Raw genomic sequence first — 10,970 nt, forward strand, 5'->3', positions numbered from 1 at the left:
CTGCCTAGATTGTGATCGTTGAAATTTTTAACATATTACGGTGACTATGAGAGAACAGTATATCATCACTGAAACTTAATCACAAATCCCAGCATGATTATTTGAAGAAAATAAAGACCAAAATCAAAATCACAACTACCTTTTTTGTGAAGGATGCTCAAAAGTGCTTGAGAGTCATCATTGAATAGATGCTGTATTTGAGTTGAATGAATCTCATCATTGCATCCACATAATGCACAAACGCACCAGCCAGGGGAGAATCGAGCATGGAGGGTAACAAATTTTAAAGACCAGGAGCAGCAATGAAGATGTGTGCCACAAAATTTCAATCTTTCTATTTGAGGCAAAACAAACTCAAATATGATCTACATGTTGCTAGACATGCCAATATCCTATCTGTGAGCTCCCATATGGAAATAATAGGCCAAACTAGGATAGGGGATGAGGTCACGTGCCCTTCAAAGGCATGTGTTTATATAGTCCACAAGTGAATGTCCTTGGACTATCCACATGTGCAGTTGTGGGACAGTTTACAAAAATCTCCATCATCACAACCCACTTGGCTAAGCAGAATGGACTTGAAAGGTCTGGGCTATTTCATCACCCACCCCCCATCAGCATTCAAAACGGCCAAGTATAGCTATTCAGGATCATCACATCTCCACATCACTTGTGTGAATAGCTGCGGCATGGGAAAAATGCACACATTACTTCCTCTAAAATCCTATAGTCAAAGTGGCTAATTATAATCACATTTCTGAATCATTCAAGTTGCCATAAAACAAAAGCAAAAGCACAAGAGGCTCCAAAATAATGCATGGAGAGAAATCACAACCTGCATCCCAGACCCACTCAGAATCCAGGCATAGAAGCTATCACAGATACTAGCAACAGAGAGAACAGAGCAGACTCTTCAGCCTGGAAAGATCTCCTGTGCCCTAATTAATGCACAGAATTGAAATGAACAAAAACTAAATATAATATACCTTTGTAAGACTAGAATAAGTCCAATCATACAAAAACTACATATAATGCTACAAAAAAATTAGAATAAAATCGAAGACATACTCACTAGCCAAGATGAGAGGTGCTGCAGCGAAAAGTATACTTCACCAGATGGCATTGCCTAAAACAAGTCAATGAAGGTGCAGAATGAACGGGGATCGTGTAATTAGTAACTGGCCCTTCATTCTGGAAAAAGGCAGTTAAGACTCTTTCACGATGTAAGAAGCCATCCAGCATCAAAAAATTGAATCACAACTGCCTCGAGACACTTCACATATGCTCTACAGGAGGTTTCTTTCTTGCGCTATGCTGGTCAGAGGAAGTTGCTGAGAAGAGTCCACCTGTTTGAGACTCGAGTTGCTGGGGCGGAATAATTTTGCCAAGGATGAAAGCCCATGATAGACCCTATCGTCCTCTTCCGGTGCTGCCAGGCTACTGACGCAAGCCTTCAATGTGTCGATGCCGATAAAAGTTGGACCGCTACTTCCTGGTACAACCGTGCATACAAATCGGAAGCCCGTGCACCTACTTCTTGCTTGGCATACCCAGCACAATAAGGCTCCATGACCCACATTGGGATTTGGCATGTTGTCAAGTACATGGCAAGCATATGCAGGCTTCTATGCTTCATATACTTGTGCTTTAAATTATTTGCCTCAGCAGAATTTCCTAAACCTGTTCAGCGGAAGCAACCTACTACAATTGCAGCTCTGCTTGCATTATAGGAGCCTAAGCTGTTGAATGAAGACGCAAGGACAGAGTTACCTTAACGACGTAATCTCAGCAGGCGAATGCAGGGACGGCATATCAAGCAAATTCGAGCAGAGAGTAGCAAGTATGAAGATGAAAGGATTCTGATACAAAATGTGGAGATCTGGTATGAAGTCTCTATATCAAGTGTTCATCCAAGAGCCCTTTACCATCATGTCCCTAATTTATGTCACCAACTTATGTCACCAACGTGCGATTGGTGTAACACTCTTGGAGATGGCCGTTAGAAGCATTCGCCCGGCCTTCATGCTTCTAATTTATGGAGATGGCCATTAGAAGCATTCGCCCAGCCTTCAGGCTTCTAATTTATGTCACCAACGTGAGATTGGTATAACGGTTGCAGGAGATGGAATGGGCCAATCATCTAACGGTTAGAGGAGTAAGCCATGGAGTGGGTGGCCTTCATGGGCCGAACAATGTCCGGGCTAGTCCCTCCTATTGGGCCAACTAGGTGGTAGCCCTTCACGCCACCTTTTGAAGGATCGCCACTAGGTGGTATGAACCCATTAGAGCTCATTCCCACTAGTAGCTCGTCAATGCTCAAGCAGCATTGTTGAGCACATTTTTGGGCAATGGTCTCCTCATTGCTTACATCTGATAAAAACTCCTCACAACATTTCTTAGGGCAAGTTCAAATGGGGCAGGGACATTGCCTGTCTCAGAGGGTCATTGATGGATTTGACAAAACACCATTGGAGAGCGTTATGTCATGCGGAATGAGAGCTCGTCCCCCTGACCCACTCACTTGTCAATATGCACACATCAAATTGTAGGGTTTGGTGCTCAAGAACTGACCAATAAGCTTCAAGATGGAGTTGTTTTTATTGTTAGATGTCGGCCTCATTTAGATGGCCTCACCCTCGAGCTCCCCTCGAGAAGAGGAGAGAACCCACTCTGCATCTTATTTTCCAAAACCTCCACAAATAATGGTGCAACATCATGGCATGTATCCCCCGCAATCGGATCAGACCTTTCCTTCGTGAGGCCATCAGACCAGGCACAGATTCCTACCTTTGCATCCTCCACATTCCTCTTCTCGCCTTGGCCATCGTTGAAATCTAGCGAACCCCTTCTAGCTCGCTTCAAGGGACCTTTGTCTCCCCTTCCATTTACCACATGTCCACCATGCACAAACAGCAAAGGCAAGGTAAAAATGCAGAAAAAAGGCAAACAAACGAGGTAAAAATTTAAAAAAATAGGCAACAAGCGGTGATGAAATCCCGATTGGATGCCTTAACTATACCCTTCCCTACACAAGTCAGGCCAAAAATAGGAAAGTGAGTGAAGAAAGGGGGGTTAAGGGAATTGCAAGATCGAGGACTTTGATGATTTGAGGTATGTTGAAAACAAAATGACTTGCATACTGTGAGCCCGTGCAATAGTCATTTTAGTAATGTATGTACTTTGTAATGATAACAACAAGTCAACTGACCATGAGTGAATGCTAGACTGCTACTTCATGGGGATTATAGGACTTCTTGTGAGGAGAAGTCCTATATGCAACGGGTCAACGTTTGCTTGGGTGTAGCCAATCGCGAAACTATTTTCGGGGTCATTTTGGGGTTGTGATGCGATGCGCTCTTGGGTGAATATTTGAATTTTGGGTAGACCCATGCTCTCGCCAAAATTTTTTTCGATGTCATGAAGGCGCACTGGTGTAATAATGAGATGCAATCTATTTGTTCAGAACACCGCATAGCTCGACACATGGCATCTCTGCACCGCTTCGCATAGCACAGTCTCTGGCCTACATTGCCTGATCACTTATCATCACGTAGCCTTTTGTTGTAGCTTTGCCACCTGTCACTGGGCACGCACCCATGCAGATCATTAAAATTGAAGGTTGGCTTGGAGGGACCACCACGCTAGTCCTTGCCGTAATAATTAGATGCAATCTATCATTCTGAACATTATCGCATTGTAGTCTCTAGCCTGACCACCTGTCATCGTGCAGCCTTTTGCCCACTTCTTTGCCCGTGGCCTATGAAAATCATAGGTTGGCTTAGGGAGACCACCGCACTGATTTTTGGCATAATAATGAGACTCAATCTATCATTCTGAGCATCGCCTCAATGCAGTCTCTAGCCTAACGACTTGTCATCGCCCATAATTCAAGGTCTTAGAGAGACCACCGCGTTAGTTCTTGGAGTTATAGCTCCGTTACCTATTTTTACATATATATTTGTGTACCAAGAAAAATGTATTTCGTTGTGCAACCAAGCAAAATGCAATTGATGATATAGCCCTTGAGTGATCCCCTTTAGGGGCAAGGGCCATATCGACATGCCATTTCTGTCCAGTGGCATCCTAGATATTATATAATGTACGTCGATATGGCCCTTGCCCCTAGAGGGGACCCCTCAAGGACCATATCGTCAATTGCATTTTTTAAAAGTTTAATTGTGTTTTTCTAGAAGTATCTCCATGCAACCACAACGGTGGGGTCGTTGGAGTTATTTTAGCGCTATTTTGGTCATAAACCAAGGAAATTGTAGTCCTTCTTTCCTGGTATTTTAGTCCTTGTTGTAGTAAATATAAATGAGGGCAAAAGTACAATTTACTGAGTGAAATTTGAGCAAAAGAGATTACAATGTACATCTACGTCCAATAATAGGTTATATAAAAATTATCAACTTATACCGAGCAAAAATTGAACAGAGGATCTTACATTTATAAAAACTCGGCAATTGCAAAGAGCCTTAAAAGCCAAAAGATTACAGGTAGCAGCCATAACCATTCAAATACAAATATAAAAGTTAACAACATTGCATATTGAGAGCCTCAAATTGAACAAAAAGAGATTACATAAATGCCTTAGAACCAAAACATTACATCCAGTGAGCCAAAAGATCATTGAGAGCTCAAAAGATTACATCCAGCCACCATGAGAGCCTCGTCTGAGCAAGAGGGAATTTGTACAACTCAGTTTTCCAACAGTCTAGCTTGTTGCATGAAAAATTTTTAGGGAGCTAGAGGAGGATATGATGGAGAGGTTGAAGACCATGCTCATTTTCCAGGACTCAGATTACAGCCCCCCTGCAAGTCGAGAGTACTTTGCTCTGAAAATATTGAGGCCTTTGTCGACATCGAGGGGGAACCCATACAGCAGAACCATAAAGAGGCCCTTTGTAAGCATGTCATCTAAGGTGATGACATTCAAATGTGTGGGGAATCGCTTGTGGGAACGAAGGGTCTCCACTAGTGCTAGCATTTCTACTCCAGGTGAGTGTAACACAATCACCTTAACACAATCACCTTATATGAGAAGGCAAATATTATTGGGATCATAGAGCATTGAGGGGGGGTGGTACTAGGCATGCTGAAGATGAGTGGGTGAGCAGGGGAGCAAATGCAGTGACGAGAGTTGGAGGAGGGAGCGTGGAGCAAAGTAGAGCAGGGGTGAAAAAGAGCTAGAGGAGGGGTGTGGAGAAAAGTAGCAGAGTGTGTGGAGCAAAGTAGTAGAGCATGGTCAGATTAGAGCAACGTAGTAAAATGCCAAATGCCATAGATCTTATATATTTATAAAGTTCGAGCCATTGTGGTGGCTGAAGCCCAGGGTTCCATCCATATTAATTGTAGGCCACCACAGTGGAATCCATGAGACGGGCTGGTAATCATGAAGAAGATTCCATGTGGTGCCACTCCGGTGGCTGGTAATTAACTGCCAGCTCATTGGAATCTTAGCCACAATAGATGTGGCTAATGAGAGCCACCACCACCGGGCAGTAATTCCCACAAAGGTAAAACATGAAGCTCTAATCACTCATCACCATGCACTCTAGTTCTCTAATGAGCATGCGACCCAATGATTGGTAATTTTTATTGCACTCGTAGTGATAATGTTGTTGAGATATCGAGCTCCACTCGCAATATGCCAGGGTGACCGTTGTGCATTTATGTCACCGACTTGTTAGCTACAGATGCGGTTGGTACACCGCCCACGAATAATAGCTGGATGACAGCTATCCTTATCTACTCTAGTTCGTGGCTCAGTTAGTATGCCACCTTAGTTAGTTGAGTTTGGTTTTGAGACCCACATATGGGATTCTTCTATTTCTTTGTACTTGAGTTCTTTTGGCTTTCACAACTAAGAAGAGGAAAACTGTTTTCAGCCTCCACCTGTGTGTGTATTCCCCCATTGTGTATGTGAGAAAGCCGCAAGTGAGACTCCTTTCCTCTCTCCCACTATCTTCACATGGTATTAGAGCCTTGTTCGTGGTAAGGAGCTCAAGAAAGCAAACCAAGTTCGTGGTGTCTTGGTAAGAGGACCAGTGTTGCTTTCCTATTTCGAGTTTGGGAGCAAATCTCTGCAGGTAGCACAGCCAGAAGTGCAAGAGTGCATTGTCTCAGATTGATAAGCCCTTCTCGGTGTGGCGAGAGGGTAGTATATGCCGCGGACAAGGGCAAAGCACTTGGTGACTTTATTTTTCTGATTTGAGGCCGTTTCGGGGCCCGTTTTGAAGGCGGAAGTTCTTCGTAGGCACTCAGAAAAAGGCCCTGTTTTTGATGTGCGATCACTGCTCTGTTGGTCGATGAAAAGTTGCCGTAAAAATTGCATCGTATGCCTGTGTGCAGAGATATTGGGAGTTGCAAAATCATGCTTGTTGCCTGTTGATGCAAAATCGTCACTAGGAAGTGACTGTGTGGTCAAATACCACTTTCGTCAGTTTTGCAGATCTGCCCGTGTGAGGCAAAAGCTGTGTTTTTTTTGCAGTGACAGAATATTTTGCAGTGTTCTGTAATGGCGTCTGATTCTCTTTCACAGATTGTCACAGAAAAGCTTGACAAGAACAACTTCCAAGCATGGAAGTTTAGAATGACGAATTTCCTTATGGGAAAAGGCTATAGGGAGTTCATTACAGGAAATGAAGAAGAACCAGTTCTTCCTAATGCTCCCAATCAACAGGAAATGCAGGCATTTAAAGGATGGCATGAGAGAGTTAGGAAAGTTATGTACTGGCTGTCTATCAGTATTTCTGATTCTATGATTGTGCATATTCAGGATGCAAGTACGCCAAAGGAGGCATGGGATACTTTGGCAAAAATGTACAGCACAAATACGCAAGCCAGGAAAATGCAGCTCAAACAGGAGTTGCACAATGTGCAGAGAGAAAATTTGAGCATCAATGACTACCACATGAAGGTGAAGAAAATTGCAGATGCACTTGCTTCCATTGGGTCGCCAGTGGAAGATGATGATCTAGTTTCTGTGACCTTGAATGGTCTAGAAAAGGATCATGCACAGTTTCGGACATCCATTGCCCTCCGTGAAAAATTTCTTGATTTTGAAGAGTTGTTTGCTCTTCTAATTTCTGAAGAGCATAGAAATGGGGGTGCATCTTCTTTAGGAGGAACTTCAAAAGAAACTGTCTTCTACTCAAATGCTGGAAGAGGTAGAGGCAGAGGTAGAGGAGGCCGATCTGCAGGCCATGGTAGAAATCATAATATGCAGCAAACTCAAGAAAACCAGTCCTATGCAGGAGGACGTGGTAACTCTAGAGGCAGGGGGAGCCAAAGAGGCCGTGGTGGATGGCAGAGAGGCCAAAATGCAAACAGCAATGTTGAATGCTACTACTGTGGTAAAATGGGTCATATGGCTAAGGACTGCTACAAAAAGCAGAATGACATTATGAATGGAAAATTGCAGCAAGGCAATTATGCATCTTCCAGTAGACAGGGTGATGACAGAAATGAGCATCTATTTATGGTGCAGCATATGACCAATTCTATGACAAGTGCAGAAGAATGAAATGATGTGTGGTATGTTCACTCAGGTGCATCAAACCACATGACAGGTCATGCAGAATGGACGCAGGATGCAAGGAAAATGGAAAAACCAGGATTTGTGGAGACTGGTGATGATACTGCACATCCTATTGTGCAGATTGGTAAAATTCCTTTGTCTATGCAGGATGGGAAAAAGAAATACCTGTCTGATGTATTTCATGTCCCGAACATCACCAAGAACCTAGTTTCTGTTGGTCAAATGGTTGAGCAGGGCTTGCAGGTCAGATTTAATCCTCATGGATGCTTTGTTGAGGATATGAAAAATAACGGTTGCTTGATAGCAAAAGGAAAGAAGAAGGGCAGGATGTTTACGTTGGATGCGGACATGCCTGAATTGAGTGCAGCAATGTTTGCACATGGGACTGGTGTAGTTGCAGATATTGATATCTGGCATAAACGCATTGGACATGTTAATACACAGTGACTCAAATCAATGCAAGCCCAAAATATTATTGCAGGATTTCCTAAATTTAAGTTTGCAGAAATGCATAAGGTTTGTGAACCCTGTCAATTTGGAAAACAGGTAAGGAAACCATTTCCTAGGCATGTTCAAGAGAGTAAAAAGCCATTGGAATTAATCCACTCTAATGTGTAGACTACTAAAGCTGCATCTATTGGAGGCTGTCACTATTTTGTCACTTTTATTGATGACTTCAGCAGAAGAGTTTGGGTGTATTTTATGGTCACTTTAAAGCTTTTAAAGCTATGGTTGAAAAAGAAACAAGCCTGCAAATAAAATGCCTAAGGTCAGATGGAGGGGGAGAGTACCTCTCAAATGAGTTTGCAAGGTTCCTATAGGAGCATGGCATAAAGCAGCAATATTCATGCAGTCATACCCCACAACAAAATGGACTTGTAGAAAGGAAAAATAGGCATATTGGAGAGGTATCTCGGGCCATGCTAAATGAAAAAGATCTACCAGATTATCATTGGGCTGAAGCAGTTGCTACAGCAGTTTACATAATGAACAGGACTCCCACTGCAGCAATACATGGCATGACGCCAGAGGAGATGTATACTGGTAGGAAACCAGACATTTCTCATTTGAGAATTTTTGGTTGCATTGCCTATGTTCATGTGCCAGATGAGTTGAGGTCCAAGTTGGATCCAAAAGCTGAGAAGTGTGTCTTTATTGGTTATTCTCTGTAGCAGAAAGGGTATAGATGCTATAACCCTTCTACTCGTAAGTTTACACTGAGCAGAGATGTTGTTTTTGATGAGATGAGTAGCTGGTATAAACCAGTATAAATGTGATGATTGATGTAGATGCACAAAATGGTAATGCTGCACAGAATTCAATGCAGCAGTCACAAAATATCAGTGGACCTGCAGTGTCCTCTAGCAGTGGTTCACATACTTCACCATGGACAAGTAGAGTGAGATCAGGAGAATCTCCTCAAAGCAATGCAGATAGTGGTACGCAGGTATCACGAAAAGGAAAAGAGAAGGTAGATCAACCCATGTTTGATGTGAATGCAGGTCAACCTTATGTGGATGGTTAATCCAGTGGCTCAGAACAGAGCATTGATGATGAGTTGGGTATTCCTTCTATTGTTACACCTGGAGTAAGGAAGACCAGGGATGTTTTGAGAGCACCTGGAAGTGAGCCTATTTTGTGCAGGTCTACCAGAGCTAGGTATCCTATGGATAGGCTGAAATATGATGGATTTACAGCCATTCACTATGCCTATATGGTCAAAGTGATACAGGAACCAGAACCCACCTCTTTTGAGCAAGCCATGGGAAATGAAAAATGGGAGAAAGCCATGGATGAAGAAATGGATGCCTTGGAAGCCAATGCTACATGGTAATTGGTGATGGATGTAAAGAATGCCTTCTTGCATGGTGATTTGCAAGAAGAGGTATTTATGGAGCAGCCACCAGGTTATGTTCATGCTATTCATCCTGAGTTTGTTTGCAGGTTGAAGAAAGCCTTGTATGGCTTGAAGCAAGCACCTAGAGCATGGTCTGACAGGATAGGACAATATCTTGTCACTATTGGTTTTTAGATTTCCAAGGCAGATTTCTCACTCTATGTGAGAAAAATAGAGAAAGGCATTATGCTACTTGTCATTTATGTTGATGATTTGATCATCACAGGTGATAGTGATGAAGATATCCTTCATGTGAAAATGCTATTGAAGCAGAAGTTTGAGATGAAGGATTTGGGAGAGCTACGTTATTTCTTGGGCATTGAGGTGATTAGATCACCAAGTGGGATACAGCTCTTATAGAGGCAGTATGGATTGGACATGCTGTCCAAATATGGGATGACAGGCTGTAAGCCTATTTCAGTTCCTTTGGAGCAGAATGTGAAGCTAAGCACAGATGTAGGTGAGCTTCTGGAAGACCCTACTATGTACAGATGCATAGTAGGAAGTTTGATTTATATGACTATAACCAGGCCAGATTTAAGTTATGCTATTGGATTGGTAAGTCAGTTTATGCAGGCTCCAAGGAAACCACATTTGGATGCAGCTAGACGCATACTCAGGTATGTGAAGTCCACATTGCAGTATGGACTATTTTATGAGGCTGGGGTTCAGATACAGTTGCATGGATACACTGATGCTGATTGGGCTGGTAGTATTTCTGATAGACAATCTACCAGTGGATATGTGTTCTCTTTTGGGAGTGCTGCAGTCACTTGGAGCAGCAAGAAATAGCCTACAATTGCCTTGTCGAGCATAGAGGCTGAGTACAGGGGTGCAACAATGGCTGCATGCGAGGTAGCTTGTTTGCATAAGCTACTTTATGATATGCATCAGTCTACAGATGGGCCAGTTGTCATTTATTGTGACAACATGAGCAGTATACACTTGGCAAATAACCCAGTCTATCATGCTAGAACAAAGCACATTGAGGTGCATTATCACTATGTGCGGGAGAAGGTTTTACTAGGTCTTATTGATCTAGTTTATGTCAGCACAGAGGATCAGGTAGCTGACATATTCACGAAAGCATTGGGCGCAGAGAAGCTGTGCAAGTTCAGAGACCTGCTTGGTGTGCAAGAATTGGGATTGAGCTCGAGGGGGAGTGTTGAGATATCGAGCTCCACTCGCGATATGCCAGGGTGACCGTTGTGCATTTATGTCATCGACTTGTTAGCTACAAATGCGGTTGGTACACCGCCCACGAATAATAGCTAGATGACAGCTATCCTTATCTACTCTAGTTCGTGGCTCAGTTAGTATGCCACCTTAGTTAGTTGAGTTTGGTTTTGAGACCCACATATAGGATTCTTCTATTTCTTTGTACTTGAGTTCTTTTGGCTTTCACAACTAAGAAGAGGAAAAATGTTTTCAGCCTCCACCTGTGTGTGTATTCCCCCATTGTGTATGTGAGAAAGCTGCAAGTGAGACTCCTTCCCTCTCTCCCACTATCTTCACACATGTATGCTAAAGCGC

Source organism: Dipteris shenzhenensis, chromosome 23 (genome assembly GCF_047967505.1).
Source record: "Dipteris shenzhenensis isolate YYH24624 ecotype China chromosome 23, Dip_SZ_1.0, whole genome shotgun sequence".
Taxonomy (NCBI): domain Eukaryota; kingdom Viridiplantae; phylum Streptophyta; class Polypodiopsida; order Gleicheniales; family Dipteridaceae; genus Dipteris; species Dipteris shenzhenensis.